The following is a 10,567-nucleotide window of genomic DNA, read 5'->3' as shown; positions in this document are numbered from 1 at the left end:
GTAATTCCCTACCATGGGAATTTGAGAATTTAATATTCTTATGATATTACCTCCAACGAAGAAAGCTGGTTCAACCCGCCTAGGCGTGAATACTGCCATCGTCGTCATCGATCTTTAATCTTGTAATACTAAATGTTTATTAAGAATGCATCAGGTATGATTTCTGAGTTTTGATAATGATAAAGCCGAGGATTGATTCACGGTTTCCTTTGTCGTTGGCAAACACGACTCATTATGTCAATTAGTATACGCCTAACACATTAATATTTTATTTAGTTATAAGTACTTTCCTAAACATTGCCATGGTTGTCACCATTAAGTACCGAGAAAACGGGGCTATTAAAGCTAACAGTGATATTGGACAGGAAGGAGAAAGAAACAACCTTGGTAGAAGTTAGTGTCCCAAAAGATGCCGGGTTAAACAGAGCTCAGAGGGAAAAGATAACGAAATATCTAAGTCGTATGTGTACGACATAGAAAAGAAATTGGAATCTTAGGAAGATCTCCACCATTCCACTAATTATAGACACAACTAAACACATTAAAAATAATTTAAAAGACTACCTGGCAAGTATACCCGGTGAACCAAGCGCAAGAGATAAAAAAATTGCACTTAAATGGACGGTTGGACTATTAAAAATTCTTTCGGTTGGAATGTATCACACAACAGGTGAATGTCTGGCATCCGCTAGGATACTCCATCCTCAACTTGAACAAACTGATAATAAAGACAGATGAATCCTTTTTTGCCATATTTAATTGTGCCGGCACAGTCAGAACAATGACTCTTCCTGCTAGCCACCGATTCCATATCCTTGTAATTCACTAGCTCACATCTCATTCGCGATATATTCAAGGAGCACTGAGTTGCAGCTAAAATTTTCCGATTTTTTTCCGTTGTAAACCATCATAGTAGTTTACTCTTTTGTAATTACTATATATATATATATATATATATATATATATATATATATATATATATATATATATATATATATATATATATATATATCTTACTATAAAAAATGTGAGCATGAAAAGTAATATGGTTAAGCTTAAACATGGGAAAGTAAAGGACTAATTGTTAAAGCTGGAAAAGAAAAGGACAAGACATTCAATACCAAATATAATTAATTTAGAACTTAAAATATTGCAGCATCAATAATTATATATATATATATATATATATATATATATATATATATATATGTATGTATAATGCGTGCATGAATATATAATAATAAATTTATAACTTAAAATATTGCAGCATTAAGAATTGATTATATAATGTTATAAATTGAATTTAAAAATTAATGCTGCAATATTTCAAGTTATAAATTTATTATATTGTTTACTAGAATATCTTGTTTTTTTTCTTTTCCAGTTTTAACAACTAGTCCTTTACTTTTCCATGTTTAGCTTAACCATATTACTTTTCATGCTTGCATTTTCTATTGTAATCCATGATTTTTCTCGGCTTCAGTAAATTCACCTTTTCTTTGTTTTATTTTTTTTACTCCCATAAACATATGTAATAACAATATACGGCACTCGTTTGCCTTCAATAACCCCCACAATTATCTCCTTTTCATTCTTTCATTCTCCCTGTTCACGTTTTACTTCTCTTTTTACGAGAACGGTGAATTGGTAGCAACAGTAGTCGCTGAAACGACGTGGTTGCGATGGAAACCAGTTATAAAAACGTCGCTCACCTCCTTACGTTTTTTACGATTTTGAACATCAGTAAATTCATCATAACTTTTGTTTAACTGAACAAAAATTGAAAAAAAAAAAAATTCCCAATATAGCTATGAAGGTGATCCGTAAACTGTAATAATTGTTTGAAATTTGGTCGAAAAATGAGTGAGCGGTGAAGCCTTAAAGCAGTTCTAAATGACTAAAACCATATATTCAAACACGGTAGTATATACTAGTGATGGGACGATTCCAATATTTTTCCCGATTCTGATACAATTACCGATTCCGTACTAAATTGCCGATTCCGATACAATTACCGATTCCGATTCTTTATAAATTTCTAAATATTTAACTATATAGCTGTATTTTTCTCCGATTATCGTAAAAACGCACATGTTAAATGTGCAAATATTTTCCTAAACGTATAATTATACTTGTGGGGGAAGATCTATCGATTTCAGCTTCACTGATGGTTTAAAAATCAATAAATATTTATTATTTTATCATTATTACCAGCAATGGAAGATTTTTTTTAAACAACAAAAAAAAAAAAAGAAGACAATTAAAAGAATCGTTTTTGGCATCGGAAAATCGGTACAGATTTTTCCGATTCCGATACCGATTCCGATACCGTCAAATATTCCTTTTCCGATTCCCGATTCGATTACTCGTCCCAACACTAGTACATACATTATATAAATAGACGAACATTACAATGTTATAAAAGCTCAGACACACGTACACAAAGATGTACAGGAACGCACACGCATTTACAATTTTGGCATGTGGTGCTTTCAGCTTGTTACGTGGAATCACATTGATAATAAATTGTACGTTTATGAATTGCAACCTTCTTACTCTTCTTCCGATCTATCGAACGCTTCAGCGCACCCCCGTTTCCGACATGTATGTGAGTGTAATGGGGTGGAAGGATCGTGTGTATCCGTGTGTGTGAATTTGTGTGTTTGTGTGTGAATGTGTATCTTTCTCTGTTTGTGAATCTGTCCGTGTGTGAGTCTGTAGTTGCGCCATTGTTTGTATATGCGATGCGCTGTTTCATTTTACTTCAGACGAAGTTCTCAGAAATCAAGTGTTAACCCATTTCCTGGTGTTAACACCTGATCTCTATTCGAGACACATAGATATTCGAATATTCCATTAAAGGTTTCCTTTTTATATTGAGTTAGTAAAAAAGTTGCGAACATGATTTCCTCTTTTATTGAAATTGTCGGACTGACTTCCTCATCTTGGTTGTTATAGTCACAACGTTTCGGCCGTTTTGCCCTCCGGCTTTCATCAGGTGTTTTGTATCGAACTAGGGAACCGTTTATTAGGAGTCTCGAACCCAACCCTTTATTATTATTATTATGACCGAGTGGTCCTAGACGTATCAAAGTTTACAGTTACCCAAAGGTGCTGAGTTCAATCCTGAACGAAGGCAGTAAAAAGTAACATTCAAAACAGAGAATCAGCAACTATGTCCCAGAGCCTAGCTGGAGTCCGAACACGGTACCCCCGTAATAATTATAAAGGGTTGGGTTCGAGCAAGACCGTCTTAAAAGACAAGATGGCCGGTGAGCAAAAATAATTTAATCTGCTGACGTCATCACGGATAGTCCATACCGGTGACACCGGTAGTCACCGGTAGGCATTCGTAACGTCTTGAAGTCAGTGTAATATTTCTTTTTTTATTAAAATGCCTTCACGGTGCATCGTTCCAACTTGCTGAGGAAATTATCGTAAAGGACCAAAAAGTGACAGTATTTTCATTTCCGAAAGATAAAGAATTATAATGCAGTAAAAAAAAAAAAGATTTTACACCATCTCCATTCAGCAAAGTAAGTTTTAACGTGCTCCCCCCCCCTGTATTTAACACGATGTAACTATAATTTAATTCAATATTATCATCCTAAATGTTCTACCATTCAAAAGAAGAAGCTTCAAATAAATTGCTAATATTAATAAAAAATTTTTTACAGCATACAAAACTAATGAAAATGCGAGACAACATCGACTCTTTAAAACACGATTTTTTTAAGCTGTTGACACACGTTTAAAAATCTAACAAAAATTAATTTTCCTGAAATTTTTCAATATTTAAAAATAAATTATGCCGGCTGATAAAATTTTTAAACTTTTTTTTAAAGCTAGAAAGATAAAATTTAAAAATACTTATTTTATATATATATATATATATATATATATATATATATATATATATATATATATATATATATATGAAACTAAACTAAAAAAAAAAAAAAAAACGCGCGTTCACTCGTGGTCTTAAACAGTCTTGGCCTTCGGGGCCAGATCAAAGTGTAGTATCTGTTCTCCAGATGCTGCATTCTATTTCTTGTTCTCTTTCGGTGGAGGAGAAATCCTTCACGACTGAGACAATTTTTATTTTTGTACCTTTTCTCCACGTTAAAAAACGACCCTGGTGTCTAACTCTGTCCCGTGGGGAGGCATAGTAAATAAGTACAATTCATTTCATTAACGTAATTGGGTTTGTATTACTGTACACATAGATTCGAAAAAGTTGTCAAAAACAAATATATAACAAATAAATGTTATCAAAGGCACGATAAGTTACTTTTCTACCAAATATTTTTCGTGTTTTTATTCAATGTAACATGTTTATTCAGCTCGAAAAACATAGTGTTTACCGATGTATTCGAAAATTCAAGATGGCGTCTGATTCTCTCTTTAACACGGTAAGTTTGGGATAAGGTGTTATAAATAAAAAAACTATACAACATACTATTAAAAACCCGCCGAATATATGTCAACCTATGTCACGGTAACATATATTGAGCGAGTTTTTAACAGTATTTTATCCGGTTTTGTATTTATAACACCTTTTCCCAAACTTACCGTGTTAAAGAGAGAATCAGACGCCATCTGGAATTTTCGAATAAATCGGTAAACACTATGTTTTTCGAGCTGAATAAACATGTTACATTGAATAAAAACACGAAAAATATATCCAGTTTGGTAGAAAAGTAACTTATCTTGCCTTTGATAACATTTATTTGTTATATATTTGTTTTTTGACAACTTTTTCGAATCTATGTGTACAGTAATACAAACCCACGTATTTTAACAAACTGAAAATATGGATATAAAAAAATGATTTTGCATGTTATTTTTGTTATGTGGTGAAATAATCTTAAATAAGAAACATGATTTTTTCTTTAGGTTAATTTTTTTACTGTGCAATATTTCATGAATTTATTAAAAATATTGTTTTTGATTTTGAAAAAAATATTGTGGTTCATTTTGATTTAAAAATATTCATTTTGATTAAAAAATATTCATTTTGATTTAAAAAAATATTCATTTTGCTTTAAAAAAAAGTTTAATTTTAATATTTGTTTATTGTCTTAACTCATATCAAATGTTTTGCTTGTGTTCTGCTTCAAATATTCATAATCTTACATGCATAATTTTCATTTAATTATATTAAATAAACTTCAAGTTTATTTCAAATCAAATCGTGTTCCTTCACTTTTTTAAAATGTAATTTATAAGTAATTAAAGAACGCATTCTAATCTTTAAAATCTATAATACAACGAAATATTCAATTGCTTATAATATACTTAAACAAATAACTTGTGTTTTTCTTTTATTATTTTTTTATTATTAATATTATCTAATATATAATAAAATTTCAGTATAAATCGTGTTCTTTCTTTATTTCTTTATTTTAATCCAATTTTGAAGTTTTGTAACGCTGTCTGTAAAAATTACTGTTCATTATTGACAGTCTAAGAGTTCCACATATCTTGCTTGTTGGGACCTCGGCGATGACGTCATTTTTTCAGCTGGCCGGCCATCTTTATAACGAAGGCCACGGTTCGAGACTCCTAATAAACGGTTCCCCATTTCGAGACAAAACACCTGATGAAAGCCGGAGGGCAAAACGGCCGAAACGTTGTGACTATAACAACCAAGATGAGGAAGTCAGTCCGACAATCTCAATCAATGAAAACACCTCATCTCAAAAATACAGACAATTACTATGATTTCCTCTGTCTACATTGGCAATTTCAATTGATGTTATAGTTTAATGCATTGCATGTTCACTCCAAGATAAGGCACAGTTCCATTTGATGTAGGAGGATTCTATCTGGGACATAATTTGCAGGGATACTATGTAGGGAGTTGAGCAGCAAGATATCCGTTTACACTACACTTCTGCATGTCAGTACAGTCAGAGAAGCAAGAACCCGGAAGGGAATTCCAAAGTCTAGCAATCCTAGGAAAGAAAAAAATAAAGTAGAAAGCTTTATGGCATTTAGAGATGTAAGGGCGTAATTTTGCTGCTTGTCAGGTTTGTGGGGGTATTTACGTGGTAGAGGTACGAGGGCTTGTAGTTCGTCGGAGCACTCGCCATTAAAATACTTGTAAAACAGACAGAGAAATGCTACATTTCATTGATAGGACAGAGGTTGAAATCTATCTCACAGTTCGGGACCTATTAGGTTTACGGCCCTCTTTTGAATCCTGTCCGGGAGTGAGAGACTAGTAGTGTTCGCTTAGTCTCACTGGATCCCAGGACAAGAATTTATCTAGTCTAGTGGAGTATTTAGCTTCATGCTGTTACTTGAGGTAACATCACTTGGAGAAGGTGCGCCATTCCTCGTAAAAGCCAGTATGGGTTAGCCATACCAAGAAAATCTTATTTGTGCTGCAAATGTTATTTTGAATATTTAGTGAAGATTTACTTGTAGAAAAACGTATCCGTTGCAGATTTTTATGACAAACCCCTGTTCAGAGAGACTTTAGACAATCGAGAATAACGTCTTGTTAAGCATTCAAGTTTCTCTCCCTGTGAGAGTGCGTGTGTGATTGTGTGTGGAAGTAGATGTTTGTGTAACTGTGCGTGTGAATGAGTGTGTGAATGTGTGCGTTTGTGTGTGTGAGTGTGCATTAATGGGTGTGAATTAATGGGTGTGAATCTCTGTGTCTGTAGGTGTATTTGTGTATGTGCGAATGTGTGTATATGTATGTGTGGATGCGTATTTGTGCGGATGTGGATATGTAAATGTAAAAATGTGAAATGTATGTGTTTGAATATTTCTATGTGTATATGTGTGGGGGTATTTCGGTAAATCTACTTTCAATCAGTTTATTGTTTTAACATCAGCGAAATCAGGATGGATGATATTAGTATATAATTGCCTCCCCCCACGACAGCAATATGTGACACAAGATCGTTTTTAATGTGGGAGAAAACTGGCTTTCATCAAAAGGGGGTACTCTTGCAGTAGGCAAAAACAATTATTGTCTCAGTATAGTAGAGTTTCCTCTACATTGACTAAGGACAAATTAAATTAAGTATAGCATCAGAACAGATACTACACTCGGCTCTCAGCACGAAGGCCAGGTCCTACTATTTCTATTTACACTATTTTTTATGGTATCTTTTTTACAAAGAAGTCACCACTTATCAAGGCCCGGAGACCACTCGAGGATGAGGATTAATGAGTATAGTAGCCGATGGGACACTATCGTAGTAATCATTAGTAGTGGAAATTTGATAAATTGGATTACTTAAGGGGACGGCTCATCAATAACTTGTTCACGTTGGACTTGAAGACGACCATCTTGTAGTCTTAGAAAGCAGGGAAAAGGTTGGTGGGTTGTTTTTGTTTTACGGCATATCCACCCTTTTTAGGTTATTTAATGCCGAATCTGGTGATTTTGAAGAACGATTTTTAATAGAATATATTTGTTTTTTTCAAGTCGGTTTCTATTCAACCCATAGTTGGAACCCTAACAGGGTCAGAGTGGACCTGGAAGCAATGGCAATTAAAGGGTGGCTCCGCACTCCCCTTAGCCAGCAATATGGGGTCTCACCATTGGATATAGTTTAAGGTCATATCCAAGACGTTTAAGTTAGGAAGCCAGTAGAGAAGTGGGAGTGTAGAAAAAAAGGGGGGAGGAGGGAAGGAGACTATTGTTTTTGTTTTGGGCTTTGCAAAACATGACTTAGTTGTGCAAATAATTAAAAAGAAAAACAAAAACAGAAAGGTGTTAATGTAGGTGCATTTGTGTCAGGGAGTCATCTTCCGACAGCCCGATCTGGTTGCACCAGCAGGGAAAAGGGAGAGATTTTCACAGGTGTGCAGTTCTAAAAAAAAAAAAAAAAAAAAAAAAAAGAAAAAGACGTTATGTTCATGGAATCTACGTTTAGGTTTAGGCAAGTGGGAGAAAATATTGATAATGATTTCGGGTAGACGAGAGTTTTTCATGAAAATTTGGCGAAGAAGGGGGCATAGATTGGAGCTCAGACAAGCACATTCCATTAAAATAACGAATAAAGCAGATACAGGATCGAAACGTCTCTTCTGAGGGAAGGAGGTTGCAAGAAAGAGAAAAAGGCATCCCCACAACGAGAGCCATTCATTTCAAGTGATGCCAGATGGGGGATCAGAGCGTATGATGTAAAGATAGAAGCTTGGTTTTAGATGCATTAAAAGTAACCATTCACCTCTTTCCCACGTGTACCACGTGCTCGAGATCAGAAGACAGAATCAGAGAGAACTTGGTCGTTTAGGGCATTTGATGTGTTGCCATAGATTGTAGTGTCGTCAGCATAAATGTCTACGAATAGGATGTAATTTGGGAGATCATTGATGAGGATCAAGAAGAGAGTTAGGCACAGGATGGACCCCTGAGGGACTCCAGCATTAATATAGTGAGCTTCTGAGTTTTGCTCATCAACTACTACTCTTATAAACTTATCAGAGAGAAATGAGCTTCGAATTTATGTCCATCAACCACTACTCTTATGAACCTACCAGAGAGAAATGGTTTAATAATTGAGAAGACATTTCCAGCTATGCCATAGCTGGAGAGCTTGTGGAGTAGGCCTTTATGCCATATCCTATCAAAGGCCTTTGATATGTCAAGGGCAATTGCATAGAAAGAAAGCCTCCGTTGAGAGTTTCGCTAATCCTATGAGATATAACCATTTGTGGAAGATCTAGCAGAACTGAAACCATATTGCATGTCACTAAGGAGGTTATTTTTGCTGCGGTGGTTGACTACTTCTCTATTTAACACAGATTCAAGTAACTTACTCAGGAAACACAGGAGACTTATTGGTCTGTACTGAGAAGGAGATGATCAACCACCAAATTTCTTAAATACGGGGCATACTGATGAGTTTTCCAGGGTGTTTGGAAGCAATTCTCCTATAGACAAAGCTTAAATAGCTTTGTATGTTTGGGAGCTAGATCTGATTGAAGCTTTTTCAGTACTATAATCGAAATGCCATCAGGACCAGTTGCTTTACTTGAATCAAAGTTTTCGATTAGCTTGGCAATATCATGCACGGATAATTGCATGTCATATAGTGCTTTCAGATACAGGCGGAAATACGGGGATTTGGCGACGTTGATCGCATAGGGTAGAATGAGCTGCAAAGTTCCTGGCAAAGAGTTTGACTTTGTCTGATGCTGACGAGATTACCCCAGGCCCATTGATGATGGTTGGAATAGAGCACACGCTTCTGTTCAGGACCCAGTTTGGTATTTGCCAAAACTGGTGGGAACCAAATCGATGCTAAGCTACTTTCGATTTAACGAATTCTATTTAGATAGATAGATAAATACATAAATAAATAAATAAATAGATATATAGATATATAAATATATATATATATATATATATATATATATATATATATATATATATATAGATAAATAGATAGATAGATAGATAAAGTAAAAATATACAAACTTTCTCTGACTCACCTTCTATAATACTGAATACTAGCGGGATAAATTCCACAGCGGCATCTTTCATATGCTATATATTACTGCTGGGAATTCTGTGGACATTCAGCGTGAATAGGGACCCCACTATATTATTGTAGTCCTTTTATTAAAACTGTAAAATTATTTATTTAAGGTATTTGATCAATGTAGTGTCAGAATATATATTCTTATTACGGTTTATCTCCGATATCCTTATAGGAGTTTGTGACATATTTCCATTGTATAGACAACAGGCGCGAACAAAACCCCCACAATATTATTATACCATCTTTAGACAGAACAGATACTACCCTTGAGTTTTTCTTCTTTTTCTTCTTCTTCTTTTTATTATTATTATTATTATTATTATTATTATTATTATTATTATTAGATAGTTACGCGTTAAACTCTGATTAAATGTCTTATTTGTTGTCATACTCAAAACGTTTCGACCGATGTAAACGTCGACCTTCTTTGAATACGTATTTTTCTACTCTGACCCTTTTATTTAATTCACGGGGGTTGATTGTTTTCATTCTGTCAGCCAGGACTGGATAGAACTTTTTTATGCTATTCTTTGTTATTATCGCTTGTAGAAAAGATTGAACCATCAACCTACAGAAGAACTTCATTGGCCTTTTTGGATTAGAAGCGAAGTGTAGTTTTTGTTCTGATACAAGACTCAATCTGAGATCTCCATATTTAAAACTGATCTTCGGTCTAACTCTTCCCTCTTAAGCAGGCGAGTAAATAAGCGATCTGACTTATAACTGATTCTTTACCAACGCTCTTAACCGTTACCCCATGGGTTTATTCCTGGTGCATTTAGACCCCGTCCATTCTAGGTTTGTATTGTTACATCTGATTGACATAAAATAACTATTATGTTCATGTAAAGTTGTCACGTCCGCGAATATGTACCTGAAGAAGGCCACAGGTTACATCGACTGAAACGTTATGAAAATGATATACAAGATAACAATAATAATAATATGGATCATTCAAATAAACTTTTTAAGAATAGGTAGATTGGGAGTTTCGACTACGAACGGAGAAAGTCGAATTAAGTTCCGATATTTACCGAGATATATAAATAGAA

Source organism: Euprymna scolopes, chromosome 30 (genome assembly GCF_053919585.1).
Source record: "Euprymna scolopes isolate OS-2025 chromosome 30, ASM5391958v1, whole genome shotgun sequence".
NCBI classification, from domain to species: Eukaryota; Metazoa; Mollusca; class Cephalopoda; order Sepiida; family Sepiolidae; genus Euprymna; species Euprymna scolopes.
This window is presented reverse-complemented; position numbering follows the sequence as displayed.